The following is a 16,159-nucleotide window of genomic DNA, read 5'->3' on the forward strand; positions in this document are numbered from 1 at the left end:
AAAGGCAAAATAAATAAAGGCAAGAAATAATGATTTCAATATGGAAAGGAAGAGGCAGAGAGACAGAGAAAGACATAGAGAGAGAGAGAGAGAGAAAGAGAGAGACAAAGAGAGGGAGATAGAGAAAGAGAGAGATAAAGAAAGATAAAGAGAGATAGAGATATACCACTAAAGCAGGATACACAGCAAACATGAAAGTGGTCGCTGGGGAGGAAAACGGTGTGTTGACACCTGGGGCAGTTAAAACGGCGACCAATTATTTGCGGCTCATCTCTGGTGGAAAATTAGATGCGTTAATAGGGACGCTTGCCGAAACGTACCGGAAGGCAATGGCAGGTTTGATGGGAGGAAACATCTATAATAAAAATGTTGTAAATTACTCAGCAAAAAAAACAATATACAAAAAAACACGAACTGATATCCCTGGTACCATAAATGGAGGGTCAATAGTGGTTTGTACAGTCGATGGTGTTTTTAAATGGAACTTAATTAGTGAAGTGGGGCTATAATTGATTTCATTTTTATTACGGTCATATTGGCTAAGTGTGGTTGCGAAACAGTGTTTAGGCTCACTGATGAACACGATGGACATCAATTACGGCTGTTGGGACATTTCGCGCTAAAAGCATCAATTATACGAATAACTATCCTGTTGCTATCAGTATTTAATAGCCAAGCTCCTTTAGTGGCTTGGAAAGGTGTTGGTCAGCAAAAGTTGATGCACCAAATAGCTTGACATGACGCTTGCATTAAAAAAATGACAAAGAATTGCGCTTTTTTATGAGATTATCTTCCACTAACGAAATGTTAATTGCACTTTCAATAATATTATTCCACGAGCCGGTCTCATGGTACAGCCGTCAACTCGCACGACTTAACAACATGCCATACGTAGGACTGACTATCCTGCTATGGGGGGTAATCTAAAAAAGTCACTGAAAGCCAACCCCACAAGTGGGTACAGGCAGGCCTTGACCGACAACGGTTGTTGAGCCAAAAAGAAGAAGAAGATTGCATGAGTCAGTGGACAACATTTTACACCTCTATCAGTCGAACTCTAACCGTGATGGTCTCAAAAGTATAACAGATCAAAGAACGACACACTGTAGCGTCTATAACGAACTCCGTGCGGCAGTTTATTGACGTTTTGTAAGCCTGTTCCGGCATCGACAACATCTTGGCACTATTAGACAACAGTCAGAACATCGAAAGAAAGCCCAATTTCGAAAGGACAACGACCATGAGCGATAAGAAGCTGCAAATGATGCTGAAAATGAAGACCGAGAAAACAATCGCTACATCACTGCGTTCGCTTGGCCGGGAGGTCGATGTATCCGGACAAACAGTGAAATATAGTACAGGTGTCCCCCGAGACACGACTGTATTTGGGACTGAAAAAATGTCCCAAAGCAAGGCGTAAGTCGAAAAAGTCGTATGTCGAATACCTATGAATACTAAGTTTATAACCGATGTTGAAGAGTTGGAATTTATGATATCGTGTATTTAATTTAAAATAATGTTCGATAATGTAATAATTATGTTTTAAAAGCCGTACAAAATATAAATATTCAAGATAGGGTAGTTGAGGATTTTTTGGAAATGTGTGTATAACGGTTATCAGCCCAGAAATTCCAAAACTACATCAATTTCTTGTCAATGACAACTTTCAACTGTCAAAATCAAAATCGTCGTATCTACAAATCGTCGTAACTCGAGGGGTCGTAACTCGGGGGACGCCTGTACATGGAAAACATTCACTGGTTTCGCAGCGGTAAGCAATGACGCCAAAACTCAATTCGGTCATTTCAAGCGAATTTTGGTCGAATTTCGATATGACACCCTAGTCCGCGAACCGGTCCAACATCGACCCTCAGCTGCATTTTATCGAAACTGAGGCTAAACTGAGGAATTGAAAAAAATCGAAGGTAGATCTTAAAAACATACCTACACGCATATCCTCGTCCGCCATGGCGAAAGTTCCGGATAACTGATGAAAGGTAGCTCGCAAGGTGGTAGATTTATTTTTGCAAGTAAGCTTAAATAATTAATTTTTAAAATATGTTTCAGGAAAAAAAAATTTCACTTGGTTTGTTTTCTACAGTCAGCCGAAAAAGTCTACTTTTTAATAGGAATACCTACTGCACATACGACTCTTGACATGGTTTAACATGTCCATCAATGAGTGAACTAAACGATACCTAAATTAGTGTATTTGCATGCAATCATAACGAAAACACTCCAATTTAATAAAATAAATCAGACAACTATTTCATTACACAACAAGCTATTGCTTTGTAACTGGCTGCTATGGTCTCTTCATTCTGAGCGCCAGCTGATGGCTGATAAGCTACAATCCGATGCTGCAGTGCACAGTGTTGCCCAAATCGTGCGTCACATATCGTGACACTATAGCGCGCTTCTACAGTGTGAGCAAGCATGCCCAAATCGTCCGAAAAAACGGTCGTTGCGTCGGTTTTCCGCCCTGTCAAGTCAATCGGGTTGCCATCTAGTGTGGTGCTGTCATCTATTTTTTGAACGACTTTGTTTTCCCTCAATTCATACTTTCACCCGGCTTTATGTGCTGATGGGAGTGGCCAGGCGGTGCGTTGACTGGCTGTCGACTGGCTGCGAGAAAAGTCCAATTTTCCGGATGATATCATCTAGCAGCATCTTGAAGCACCGAGAGTGCAGAGTACTGCATAGGGAGAGAGGGAGGGTGGTAAAATGATGGGCGGAAAGTAGTGGTAGTGGTGGCGGTAGTGTATGGCGTTATTTTTCCACCCGGTGACGTTATGTGCATGTCTTTAAGAGCATTGCCGCAGGAGTAGACAGCATTCGTGGACAAAGGAAAGCAGGGCGAGAGAAAAGCAAAACCACCTACCTTATCTCCCTCTCCCCACTTTTTTCCACCACGGTGAGAGTGAATTGTGTGGAAATGTGAAAAAAAACCATGCGAGCGACTGGTGCTCTTTAATGCTGGTTGGTTGAATCATTACAGGAGAAAGCAAGCAGAAAAAATGTTCACGTATGTCCTTCCGTACGTTGTATGGTATTAGCATGATAGCATGAGTACGTGTGTGTGTATGTCAGTGGGGATTCTGTACACTTGGTTCGGCGGTCCCATTACGTGAGCCTAACAGCGTTCTAGCGTTAGCGCAACGAGACCTTGAGAATTTTCCCGTTTGTTTGCACTCCGTTACCCCCGCGAGAAAGCCAGTTCGTTACTTACAGTGCGGCACAAATCGACGTCCACTAACGCGTGCTGGCTGCTTGAGTGGCTGGCTGGGTCGCTGGATGGCTGGCTGGCAGAGGCTGGATATACTCTACCCTTTTTCTTCCCATCAGCCGCATTCCGAATAGCTTCCCGCCCAGCTGGTTTGTACCTGATCTATTGCTAATGTTCGTGTGTGTGCATTGTGTGTCTGCGACCGTGAGAATCTGAAAAGGGAGAGCACTTTTCTTTCTTTCTTTCCTAACTTAACATGCTATGTAAATGTTACCTTCCTGTAGCTGTTGCCTATGGGAATGGTTAAGTTTAAGTTAAGTTAAGGAACGGAAAGATAGTTTCTTGGGTGACGCAGGGCAGGGGAACTATCAACGGTGTAGAGTAGGACTCATAAACATTATACTTAGTGGTCTTGTTCATCTGCAGCCTGCCCTCGACTCATGAATTCGGGTAGGTTTCGTGTTGGTTGTTCGTTAAGCAAAAAGTGAAAATGACAGAGATATGAAAAATGAATGATATTTATGGTAGATAGTACGGATTTTACTAAAATATGTTGTAAACTGAGCAATACGGCAAACCCATCCCTTCTGAATAAAATTCAAGATTCAATTACCCACCGAGCAAAGCTTATGACACACGTAAATTGAAACCCTACATTTTAATTACCAACAACATCATGATTTTTATTCATCTCGCCTCTCTCTCTCTCTCTCTCTCTCTCTCTCTCTCTCTCTATTTCTATCATTACTTCTCTCTAGCTCTCCCATATACACCCATAATCTCTCTGTCATTCCTTAAAGATTCATATTTGTTCCATTTTACTTACACACAGCAGCAGCCTGCAGCAGCCCGAGATGTGAAACTTCTTTTCCTTACAAGACGGCACGAGTGTGTTATTGCCGCTGCTCCTCTCTCCTCCTCTTTACTGTTGCTGTACAAGTGGTTACCCACAGCAATCATCTATGGCGTTCCCTTCGTTGTTCCGTGATTCATCAGTGGCACACGAATGCCGCGGTGTCACTTTCTTTGATTTGATTGCATTTGTACAGGACGTGTTTTATTCATGCCTTTTCCCGGAGTTTTCCGTGGCAGATTTTTGAAGCAGTACTTATCGTACACATGCACCCTACCCACACATACATACACACACAAATGCCAGGCCTGCAAACCTCCACCGCCACCATGCCTTCCTACAATCGAGTTCCGAGATCAAGTAGCGAGTGGGTTGATCCAGCACATCGCGCATAATGCCGGTTGGCATTAGTTGATGCTACTGCGTGTATGAAATAAGAGTGTAGTAAAAGTTTTATCACAAAAACCTCCAGTCGAGTGGTGCAAGTTTGTGGCCCACTACTGCTAGCCGCCCCATCTCTCCACCGTAGGGAGTGATGCTGAATGCAAACAAACTTTCCCTGTGGTACGGTACGGGTTATTCTGGTGAGGATTTTTTTTTCTGTTATTTCCCTCTAACACAACCCCAAACCAAATGCTCCCTGCCCCGGGGCTAACTGACTACACATCCATGACCGATCCGAACACTTCTTTGACCGTCCACCGTGGCGCGGCATGCTTGGTTTGCTAACCGGGTGCACTCGTCGCTGGAAGAAGCAGTGTGTATGTACCGACGATGCGAGCATTGTAATTAATTAGAAGTATTTAACTTTCTCCGAACGCAGCTGGTGCTTTGGTCGGGGTTTTCGGTTTTGCTGGTTGGTAATTTTCGGGACATGCTGTTTTTGCTGGCAACACCACTCGGGAAGCTAGGACAGTGCCTGATAAAAAGTTTTCGCACCCACAGTTAAAATGTGGGTCCCATCTAATACGGCGAGTACTTGCAATGCAAGATGAGCTTGCTGCAACATTGTTCGAATAGTTGCCTTGCATTAGTAGCAGGAGAATGAGATCTAAAATGTAGAGTAGTGTTTAGCGTATTTGTCTCCCAGAAACCATATGTTAGTGACGGTCGGTACTGTACGAGTTTCCCAAGAATGAAAAAAGGACGTAATTGATGCTCACAACGACCGGGGTTGATTTTTGCGGGAGCAGTGTTTCTTAAATTGATTCCCGGGCAAAGTTGGGTAGCTACCATTTAGCCGAACTCCGTGCTGTGCGTCGAAAGAGTTAGCGAAACGGTACGGGACAGCTTGCAAGTGGTTCGCCCGTACACACCATGCCACCGTTTCACCAAACACTAACGTGCTGACAAGAAACCGAATTAGCACATGTTTTGGGGTGAGTGATGGTAGACGCGGCAGTATACAACCGTGTCGAGATGTGGTGCGCGCTGCTTATCCTCCTCCCGCATACTGGTGTAAGAAGACTCATTAGCAGCAGTAGTAGAACGCGGAGGGTTGACCGGGTGGCGCTAGGCAAACGGTGCACCCGGTAGTACGTGACATGACGTGTATGTGTATCGAACAATCGAATATCCTTACTGGCAGCGTACTGCTAATGAACACTTACCGCCCGCCGCCAGACACACACACACATGCTCGTTCGTGGTGTTGTACGGTTTTGCAGAGCGAACGGAAGTAACCCAATTATTGCTTGATTGTTTTCGATACACTTCTGAGCGCAGGAGTTTGGCACATTTTATTGACTCTCAAAAGCATACGCGCTAAACGCGTTACCGGAGTCACTGCCACTGAGTGTTGATGGTTTCGTGTGAATAGTGTAACCGTGGTGGCATGAAATGGTTGCTGATATTAAGGATAATGATGATTACGGAAAATAATAAGTCCCCTATCGTATGCAACAATGTGTTTATATTCAATGTGTTTTCACATTAAACATGTGTGCTTTGCAGAGATGCTTGGCCTATAAAATAATCTTTAAACAGTTTAGCGTACCGCCCCCCTAACCGCTAACTAAATGCAGCACAACCGTCGGAAAACGGATCAGGATGTTGCTCCGGCGCTTTCGAGCTTTTAATTTGAGGACATTTGCAGCAACGCTCGCGTCGATGTGTGGGGAAACTGGTGATACGAGTCAACTATGCGCGCTTCGACTTTCTAGCCAATTCCCGAATCCCGGGCTTTGCTCGAACCCTGGTGGAAAGAAAATCCCGGTCCTCGTTGAAAGAAACCCTTCAAGCTCGAAGGAGGCGGCTGGTGGCTCACGCGATACACAGTTGGGCTGTGGGGGGCGTACTAAAAGAGAACGTAGAAGAAGGGTACAGTGTGAGTGACAGCTTCGTGTACGAAGCTGCAGAACACTCAGCGTTTGCTCGGTGAAGGGGAACTGAATTCTAGCACAGAAGCACTCAGTGTGCGAGCGCGCATTTTCTCAGTGTTAGGAATGCCTGTGCAGTTGATGGGACTTTTTTTTGCCACGATGGTGGGAAGCGACGCTCTCACTCTCTCACGACTTAAAGCAACTGTCTGTACGCAGCGTTATAATCTCTGTTTAGGTCTAGTGCATACCGTGGAGCATTATTCGAGCAGTTCGTGCTGAGCGAGCAATTCGAGCACAACAACCCCCCACCGAGCTCAGCTGTTCGTGCTGAGCGCAAAACGGAAGCGAGTGTTTAGTGGGAGAGTGAGTGCCATTCCGATTGAACGAGAATATCTCCCCATTCTTGTCTGCTGGGGTTCGTTTGCAATCGACGCAGCGTCGTCTCGTGCCTAGGTCGTGGTCGGTGTACCGTTGCTCACTATCACTATTTTACCCACCCGACCCTTTTACCCACTCATTGCCTATTTTTCCTCCATTCGTTGGTGGCAGAAGCACCAAACAGTGTGAGTACTCTCAGTCTCGCCGATTGACGCGCCGATCGTGGACGGGTTTTTTCGTAGCTCTCGTAGCAACTGCGTGTGTGTGTGGTTCATTATCGCCATCCTGTCAGTTATCAGTGGTGGAAGGTTTTCTGCACTACCAAAACTCCACCGACCAGTGCTGCCAGTGTTGCCGATCTCACCATCCTGTCACTGTGCTGCGAGTGAGTCCTGTGTGAGTTTTGGTGCCTTAGAAGGTGTTCAGGTTTTGTGCAAAGTGGCAAAACACATTGCCAATACGGTGCGCCAAATGTCATACGATGATGAGCGGCAGGAGACGTGAGCCTTGTCCACGTGAAGAATCTGTGCAGAGCTGTAAACGCGCCAAATGTTCCGACATTAAACTCAATTTCTCGTGAAAGCAAGGCAAGCCCTACTGCACGCTCGTGCCTCGTGGTGGTACAGGGCCAGTGAAGGAAGATAATCAGTGTGAGATCTCAAAGGACACAGCTATCAGAGGTTGATGATGCTGATATGGGGCGTTGGGTTCTCCAATGGCGCCCCAAATGCCCTCAAGGCAGTCGTAGGTGGAAGTGTAATAAAAAGGGTTAACGTATTGTAGCTGCATTAGGAGGAGCGACCTCTTAGGTTGCTTAGGGTTGGGAAAAATGTTCTTTATGGAAGGTTGGCTGACATGAATTTTGTCTTGGTGCCAAGGTGCAGTTTTGATGATGATTTTTGTGAGTTTTTTTTCTGCTTGTGTACGTTGAGTGCCAGGAGGTCATAAGGGCAAACATTTCATGACGGTTTTTTTTTGTTTGTTTCAAGCTGGGCTGGTGAGGCTCTCCAAACAGTTCTGGTAATGTATTATTCCACTTGAAGAATTTTTGTTTGCATTGGTGCAAAGCTTCGTGCAATTACTCGTCTGCAAATTGGAGCGTTGAAGTGTTTTTGTTGGGAAGTTTTTGTTTTTGCTTAACAGATGGTAACGTCCACTAACGATAGATACAGTGTGTGCGTGAGTGTGTATGCGTTGTTCGAAGGTTTTCAGGTATATTTTTGTTTTCTTCTTCAACTAGAAAAAAATGTGAATAAAAATAACGCGTGAAAGTGTACCGAAACGGCCGGAAAATGTCATCCGTTTGGCCGTCACGACGCCACGGTCCTTTAGAAGTCCCAGTAGTAGACAACAGCCGCAGGAATAGATACCAAGCAGAAGCAACCGAAAGCAGCAGCAGCAGCACCTCTGCAGTGTAGTGAAATGTGGTAAAAAGTGGTGAAAGGCAATGTTTGCGAAACAAGCGAGCTAGATTGTGTTTCACGGTGGTAGTCAGCGCGACTCAGTGCCATATTTTCCGGCAAGTTGTCGGTCATTGTTAGCACAAAAAACCTGCCTCACGGTGATCGATTGTATTTGTGTCGTGCGCGCCAGGTTCGCGAGTGTGTATGTATATTTATGAGTAAGTGTTCGGGGGTGCTGGGGTGCCGGTACGTGGTGTGCTTTTTAGTTTTGCTGGTTGCCCCTCGTCGGGAAGGAATGGTAAATTGGCATTTTTGGAGCGTGTGCGGCATTAGTTATTTTCGGTGGAGTGAATAAAAAATAAACCAACACAAAAACGCAACATCCATATTTCGGACGAGCGCTCGGACGGACGGATGGGTTGTTTGCAATAACGTGTAGTGAGGGCGGGATAGAGAGTGCGCGAAAGGGAACGCAAGAGAAGACAGCGAGAGCAATTGTAGCGCAGTGTCTCATCGTCTGCTGCCCAGCATAGCTTCAAACCCAACGTGCAGGGGAAAACTTCAAACCGAAACCGTTAGTATCTCATTTCAGTGTCGTCTGTGTTTATGTTTTCGTGATCTTTAGCGACGCGTACGCACGTCCTCGGCATAAGAGCATTATCTATGACCATTATCTTTTAGCATTAATGGGCCTCGGCATTCGGGATGATTGAAACAGTTCCCAGGGCAGCAGTTCTATGTCGATAGACGTTGGGTCTGAGTTACAGGCGCGTTCAAGGTTGGTTTTTTATCATTGTTTTTTTCTTTCTCTCTTTGACCTATTTTCCTTCATAGCACAATCAACCCGGTTGTGTAGGGGTTTTTGCTTGAATCCATCCCCCGTCCGTCAACATAAGTGCCTTTGAAAAGGAAAAATATTGTCGAATTGCCTTGGGTTATTGAGAAGGAAATTGTTTTTCAAAAAATCACTGACCGAAATTCACTGACCGATCGTTTCTAAATAGCGCTGCTATTTCGAGTTTTTTTACGGCCCACCAAACATGATTTGAATACATAATGAAACACAGATGTCCATATGCGAGTGGCAACGGAGGTGTCATCTGCACCACTTGCATCACGCTGGGATTGAGTCGTTCGTTTGGTCGACATCGCTACGAAAACTGGCAACGCAGCTGTCGAAAAGTGAGGAGCAAACGAGCGTGCCGCATTAAAATTAATGATGCATCCTTCGAATGCGCCCTGGGAACGGTACTTGCGCGAGAATCAATGTCTGGCGATTTCGAATGCCCATGAGAATCCAACAAGTGTTACGGTACGATGGTTGGATATGACTAACGAATGAAATTGAATGGATTTTACATCACACTGTCCGGGCATCAAACCTGTTGAACGTTGTATGTGCACCAGATTGTGGGCATTATACTAGTTTTTGCATGTGTTCTATGGAGTAAAAGATGTTCCTGATGGTCAATCTAGCCATTCTAGAGTTGATGATAGTACGTCTTATTTAAAGCATAACTTATCCTGCATCTCAAAAATAGAGAACATTTGGAATTTGTTCAAATCTAACGGAAATTTAATGTACCAAATCTCCATAAACGTATTGTCCTAAAAACGGTAGTCCTAAAAATCGGATAGGTTAAACAATCTCATAGGCTTGGTTGTCTGTGCTCTTTTCTTAATGACGTTTAATGACTATGTATTTCATGTAATCCATAATCTTCCATGAATGCATTGTTAGTGATGCAATGTAATTAACACATGTAAGGTTGACAGCTTTTTTCTCAAGAAGCAAATAAATAGATGGCAAATGCTCTTCTTATTGCTGTCGCTACCTGACCGAATGCCTGATTGTTTACTCTTTTTTACTGCTGTAACCAAGCGCATCCAAAGGACTTTCACGGAATTTGAGTGAGGGTTTCTTCCAAAATAGCTTTTTCAAGGAATGCATGACGGTTTGTTGAATTTTCCATCCAAGCGTATTTATCCTGGCGAAGTTCCGGATTGTTTAACCATTCAGCGCCTTTATTGTTTGCCCTAAAAAAGGTACTATGGAGTTATTATTTCGACGGAACGCGACAGAGTAGACTTGCTGGCGCTAACTGGAATTGTGTGAAGAATGTCAGAGTGTCCTTAAACAGGAAGAGGGTTGTTTTTATGCCGTGGCTTTGTGCAAAGGATAGATACAAAATGTATTAAATGCTTCCGAGAAGAGCTAGTGCTGTAAACAGGTATGTTAATATAAGCTTTTTGAAGCATGTTTGAGGAACTCAGTTCGTTTTGTAATCACAATCGTAGACGTATATGTTGGTTGGAAATGTGCATAGAGAGGATTGCTGTTTTTAAAATGAGCTTATGGCAAAACGGGTGGTATTTTTTAAATATCAAATTTTCTGGCTACAATAAATGATTTCCAAATATGTTAAGTTATGCCTTTATGCCCGCACCAATCCACTGTTGTTATTCTAGTCGGTGTCGCCTTCCGTGGCCAGTAATTTATATTTGATTTCAGTCCGCATTCAAAACGCATCATGAAAAGCCACAAATCCGACGGCCCAGCGGGCTCAGCGTAATGCCAAAACAATGATGTAGCATGATCGATGGGCTGTATCGTAAAAGGTATTGTCATCATTCTGGTGGACGAATGTACGTTTTTAGTCCTAGAGTCCTCTGCGTACCTTCGACCGAACAAGCCAGTGCGAAACGCAAGGAAACAAATTAGTTAAAGCACAGCTAATATTGACACAACAATAATGACTTCCCTCACTCTTGCTTACCATTGCTGACAGTTAGACTGTCGCCTGGTAGCCATAGTGACGGTGTGTTGCCCTAGAGGATGGGAAAGGACGCACGGTATACCCACAGCATTATGTTGATTTTACGAATCTCTCAGCTTGTTGTACGACGAAAGGTGGGTAAAATAATTTCCTCCGGCCCAGAATGGTCGTTGACGAGCTGCACTGGCCGAGCGTGGGCCATCCATCGCTATGGGAAATGGGCGAAGACTTGACACAATTTCTATTTGATCATTCACCAAGACACGAAGGCGTTTTTTTTTCTTACTACTATCTCGTCCCATTCTGACTCGTTGGCTGGGGTGTGATGAACGAGCCACAGCATACTCTTAACGGCCGAAATGTACGCCTAGTGGGAAACGAAATGCCTAGGAAAATGAACGCTTCTGGTCGGTCTTACCGTTTCGTTTTTTCACGATGTGGTCGAACGTAGTAGGTTATGCGAGAAGTCGTAATTCTTCCACCATGTCTCACACAGTCACCGTTTTTTTTCCGGCCGGCTTAGTTATCTGTGCTTCTATGCAGGTATAAATACGTTCAGAAAGATACATAGAAAGGCACAGCGGCAAGTAAGCCATCGTAAGCGAGTCTTGCAAAAACACATTGTGGTAGGGTGGATTTGGCAGTCGCTCAATTCAATTGTGGGCGAAAACAGATTTTCCGTTTATTCAAATTACGCCGATTCATGTATTCGAGCACCGCAAGGAAAGAAGAAAATGTTGATGATCATGTTGCTCGTGATAGGGAAAAGTAACAAGAAAACCAAAACTATACCCAGCCAAAGAGCCGAAAGAAGGTACGCTTCATACGGCATACATGTGCACGTGCGAGAAGAGGAAGCTTCATCGATACCGATCGGGCCTCTCTTTGGTTGAGTTCAATATCGGCGAGAAAAGATTTGTTCTTTTGCTATCGCTGCTGGGGAGATATTTTCTACCATCGTTTCTTATGCCTGACCGTTTTTTATGTCTTTTTTTCTCCCTCTTGTACCGATGCTATGATTGGAAGCCGTGGTCGGTTACTGGCACCCGATCATTTCCAATTTTCCGGTCTGCTAGTACCGGATAATCCTTGATGATGGCTTTACGCCATCGAGACGCAGTCTGTGTGCATTTGAGCTGGTGCCAATGAGTGAAACCCCAGACCTAGATATGGCTCAAGCGTTAAACTGACAGTAAAATGTTTGATACAACGTGTGGTGAAAGTAGTTCACTAAAGCATTCGCCCTGTCTCTCTATTTCCCCGATGAGATGGAACATCGAAGGAAGCTTCCGTGTTCTTGCCAGCTGGTGATGAAAAAGGCCTCATCAGCTTTACCACCTGGTGTTGGGTACTTTGTGCAGGAGATATAAAAAAAGGCTATCTTGGGTGAAAAGGTATGTGTGTGTGTGTGTGTGTGTGTCTGCGCCTGACAACAAGCAGGTCGACGATAAGAGCACACCGGTGTCATCGGTGTGGTATTACTTAAGAATTTAATATGCTTGACTCCCTGGGATCCCTTCGGAGTATCAATATTTTATCGTACTCCCACTAGAGGAAACCCCTATTAGACCGAACATTGCGCTGGTGTTGGTGGAGAATGTATTACACCGGACGGAAATGAAGCCACAGTTGCTGGTGGGATGGAGACTCTTAAGCTCAGGCTGTAACGCCCTAGAATGAGAAATGTCAGCATCTCGCTTGGGAGACTCTGAAATTAGCACGAATACGACAGAAAACAACAACAGCAAAAAAGAATTCATTCAGGACCGTCGAAGCTTAAAGGTATAAGAAGGCAGAGCATGATACACGCTACCCATCGGAAAGCTCGGCATCACGATTAAAGCAATTAATAATGGGAAACCAAGAAAATGCTCCCGGCTATTGCGAGGCAGCGAGGACCGGGCAATTTCAGTCGGTCCCGGTCCTTCGCTGGCAGCCGGGTTGCAGCCGCATCGTACACTTGGGCCGTTAAAGTCATCCCGGGCAAAGCTTTGTGCTTAACAAAGAAGCGTTAGCCATTGCCGAGGTGCACCGTGTGGGACGAGTGGGATAAGTGGCTTGGATCCCGGTGCTAATCACCGTTGTCGACGTAGTTGTTTGCTATCGCCGTACCCAGATGGTCGATGAAAGGGTTTCGCCTTCTTGCACGAGCTCAAAGACGTAGACTCACCCAAGAAACGCTGGGCAAGTGATATAGAAAGCGTTTCTAGAATCCCTAGATCCGCTCGGCACAGAATGGTGGGATGAAACCCTTGCACGGGATGTCCCGGCGTGAGTTAAAAATCTCATTTCCAACCAGCTGACGGTGGTTCCAAAAATGGGTTAAGTTTGGCCATCCTCACCCGACGTGGCCGCCGTTCTCATCGCGCAGATCCAGAAGCTGAAGTGAAACAGTAAGACCCGATGAACGTATAGATGGAATCGTTTGACAGGTTGATGTTCTGAGTGAGTGGCTAATAAAAAAACGACCATGGAAACCCAGCAGTGTGGATAGAAAGGGTTACATCTTGATGGGAGCAAGGGGGCAGGCGAGCGAATCACGAGCGTGACCACCCTGTGCTAGCCGGGGTGCTGTACTAATTAGTTTTAATTGGTTTACGACTAATTAGTTACGAGCGATCTGTCGAACACACCGACATTTTCGTTCCCTGGACACTATTTTGCGGTTCAACACTTACCATCGGGGATATGGTGAGTGTTCGTCCCAGGCTTAGGATCAGTGAAACCATCAAGGTGTAAATTATAGAGAGAATAGACACATTGGGCAACACCCATACCCCTGATTACGTTGTAACGTATCCCGGAGTCCGAGATCCTTCTTGTTTACCCGTGAGCAAGTGGGAGAATCAATCCGGATGTAAATAAATGATCGCTCGGAGAACGGTAAAGAGTTTCCTAACCCGGGCTTCTGGCATGCAGCCAAAACAAATGTTCGTACAAATCGATTCACAGCTTCGGTGGCGTTCAATTTGAACCGTACACAAAGCTGGATTGCACCGGAACCACTGGTAGTGGTGTTTGTTTCCCCCCCTAATACCTAGCTCGAATGTCCTGCTATAAACATGGCACACGGCCTCTTGCCATAGTATCCAGGTCAGAGATCGGTAGAAAACGGATGTTTTTATTTAATCTCTCAAGTGTACATAAAACCAGCATACATTCGCTCCACTCTCCTCCGGTGCCTGATATCAGCCGACCGACCTCTGCCAGGTTCTATGTAGGCTGCTCGCTAGGCACGCTGCAGCACTGCACACAGCAGCAACGGAGACGATCGATGCGGGCCGACTATTTTTATCCACCAACAGCACAGGACCGTCGCAGCTTGTGCAGAAGTTTTTCGAGGTCACGGAGTCGAAAAATGGAATACCGCTTCGGTTGGTAGCAATCGACCAGGTTTTGGTATTTTCGGAATGGTGTTTTTTTTTTAAACTAGAGCCATCATTTGCATGTACTTCGACTACACAAATGGTGAGTGTATTTCGGAAGCTGATATCGTCATATTCTCGCATTTAGTTTTCCAAGCGTTATGCTCAATCGTTGCAGAAAAAAAAACATTTCCCTAGATAACTAAACAATACTCTCTCACGAGTTTGTTTCTCTATGTCTTGTTACAGTAGTGGTTGTTGATTTGTTTGAATTTTTATTTATGTTCATTTAAATAGAACAATCTGAATTTAAACACGTTTTTGTCTTAAGGAATATCCTTAGAAATGAGTTACCGAGTATTAACTTCATCAAGGTAGACTTTATTTTTGTTCACATAGCTTTGATTGATGAATCCCACTGTAAGCGAAACTGATTAAGTTCATTCAGCCAGGCGCCTGAATACATTACAATCCGTTTTTCTGAAACGAATCTGTTCCTCGTTTCGTTGTATAAGCATTTGCATTCATTAAACACCCCATTCGACATTCGGTACCGATCGATACATACAATATCGTCGCTCCGGGAATGTCTCATCGAACGTACTCGAACGAATGGGGATACCCGTTTCGAAGGTGCAGGAGGAATGTAGCCTATTGTTGAAATTAATTTTCAATCCATTACCTCCGTGACAGCGGCCCGGACACTTGCTTGGCACCACCGAACGACGAAAAGAATGAAAGTCAGGGAGAGGAGGTGGTCGGGGACAAAAAGTCATGCCTGCAAAAGAATGCTTTTGGCACGTTCCTCCTTAGTGTGAAGTCAAACATTCAATTCGACTCTTTTTCGGGTTTGTGGGGCAGGTAAGGGAAAGGGCTGCCTAGTTGCGATTGGAGAAACGAGGACGAGAATTTCACATGATGAAGGTTCGCGACAAACGAGAAAGGTGGATGATGCCAGCGCCAACCATTCATCCGTTCGACGTTTGATCCTCTTGGCTTGATTACTTCATTCAGTTTTCAGGGGCAAGAAAAATGACTTTCGTCAACGGTTAAATGCTGCTGAATGATTAACATTTGCGAAAGGGGAAGGTATTTTGGTGATGAAAAAAAAAAAGAGTCAGCTCTCGGGCGGATACCAGAACTCTGATAGGCGGGGGCCCACATTTAAGGAAGAACATTAGCATATTCGATTGATTGGAATGAATTGGGAGGGAATGGGCTGTCTTTTTTGCTGGGAATATAGGGTGTATTTTTCTTTCCATCATTTGTGCTTCATGGTTGCTTGCGCCCAACGCAAACTTCCCATTTATAAATCGAGCTCATCTCATGTCAGTAAACGAAACGAGTTACGGATGAGCTTATCCGGCCGGATGGGTAGCTTGAAGGAGAAGATCATGAGTAGGCGTTTTTATTGGTATGAGAAAATTAATCGTATGGAAAAATTGTGCAGACAACGTACGGAAACCATATTGGCAATATATCTATGGGTGTGTGGGTTGCTTGTGGTTGTGTGGGGCCAAAACAGAATTCAAGTTGCTAACTTTTAACATGCGCCATTTTAACATTGAACATGTGGTAAGGTTCGTTGATGTGCTTTGAGCAAGAACGGCATTTTGAGTACTTGAATGTGTTATTCGAATTTCGCAGTAACTTTCTTGCTTTTTGTCGACTTTTTCAACCATTTTTAAACGCGCTCAACATCACGTCCGGTGCCCAAGTTGGAAGCGTAGGACACTCGTCATGCTGGGGCAATTTATCATCGAACCAATCGAACTTTTCTTTTTGGCCACGAAATTATTGTCACTTTGTTACCGGAGCCCCATTACCATACCGTCG

General features: G+C 44.8%; 1 protein-coding gene across 7 annotated transcripts in view; it reads left to right on the forward strand.

Moving 5' to 3' along the window:
- The window catches only part of LOC120908415, a 119,687-nt gene that overhangs the window by 39,178 nt on the left and 64,350 nt on the right, over positions 1–16,159 (forward strand). For 3 of the 7 annotated variants that reach the window (XR_005741134.1, XR_005741138.1, XR_005741136.1), the window contains exons 1-2: positions 6,974–7,174; positions 8,019–8,755. The exons of 2 other annotated variants lie outside the window; for them this stretch is intronic. The gene's annotated coding sequence lies outside the window, so the exon portion shown is untranslated. 2 more of the 7 variants (XR_005741137.1, XR_005741135.1) reach the window with 2 other exon arrangements.

The sequence above is a fragment of the Anopheles arabiensis genome, chromosome 2, assembly GCF_016920715.1.
Source record: "Anopheles arabiensis isolate DONGOLA chromosome 2, AaraD3, whole genome shotgun sequence".
Taxonomy (NCBI): Eukaryota; Metazoa; Arthropoda; class Insecta; order Diptera; family Culicidae; genus Anopheles; species Anopheles arabiensis.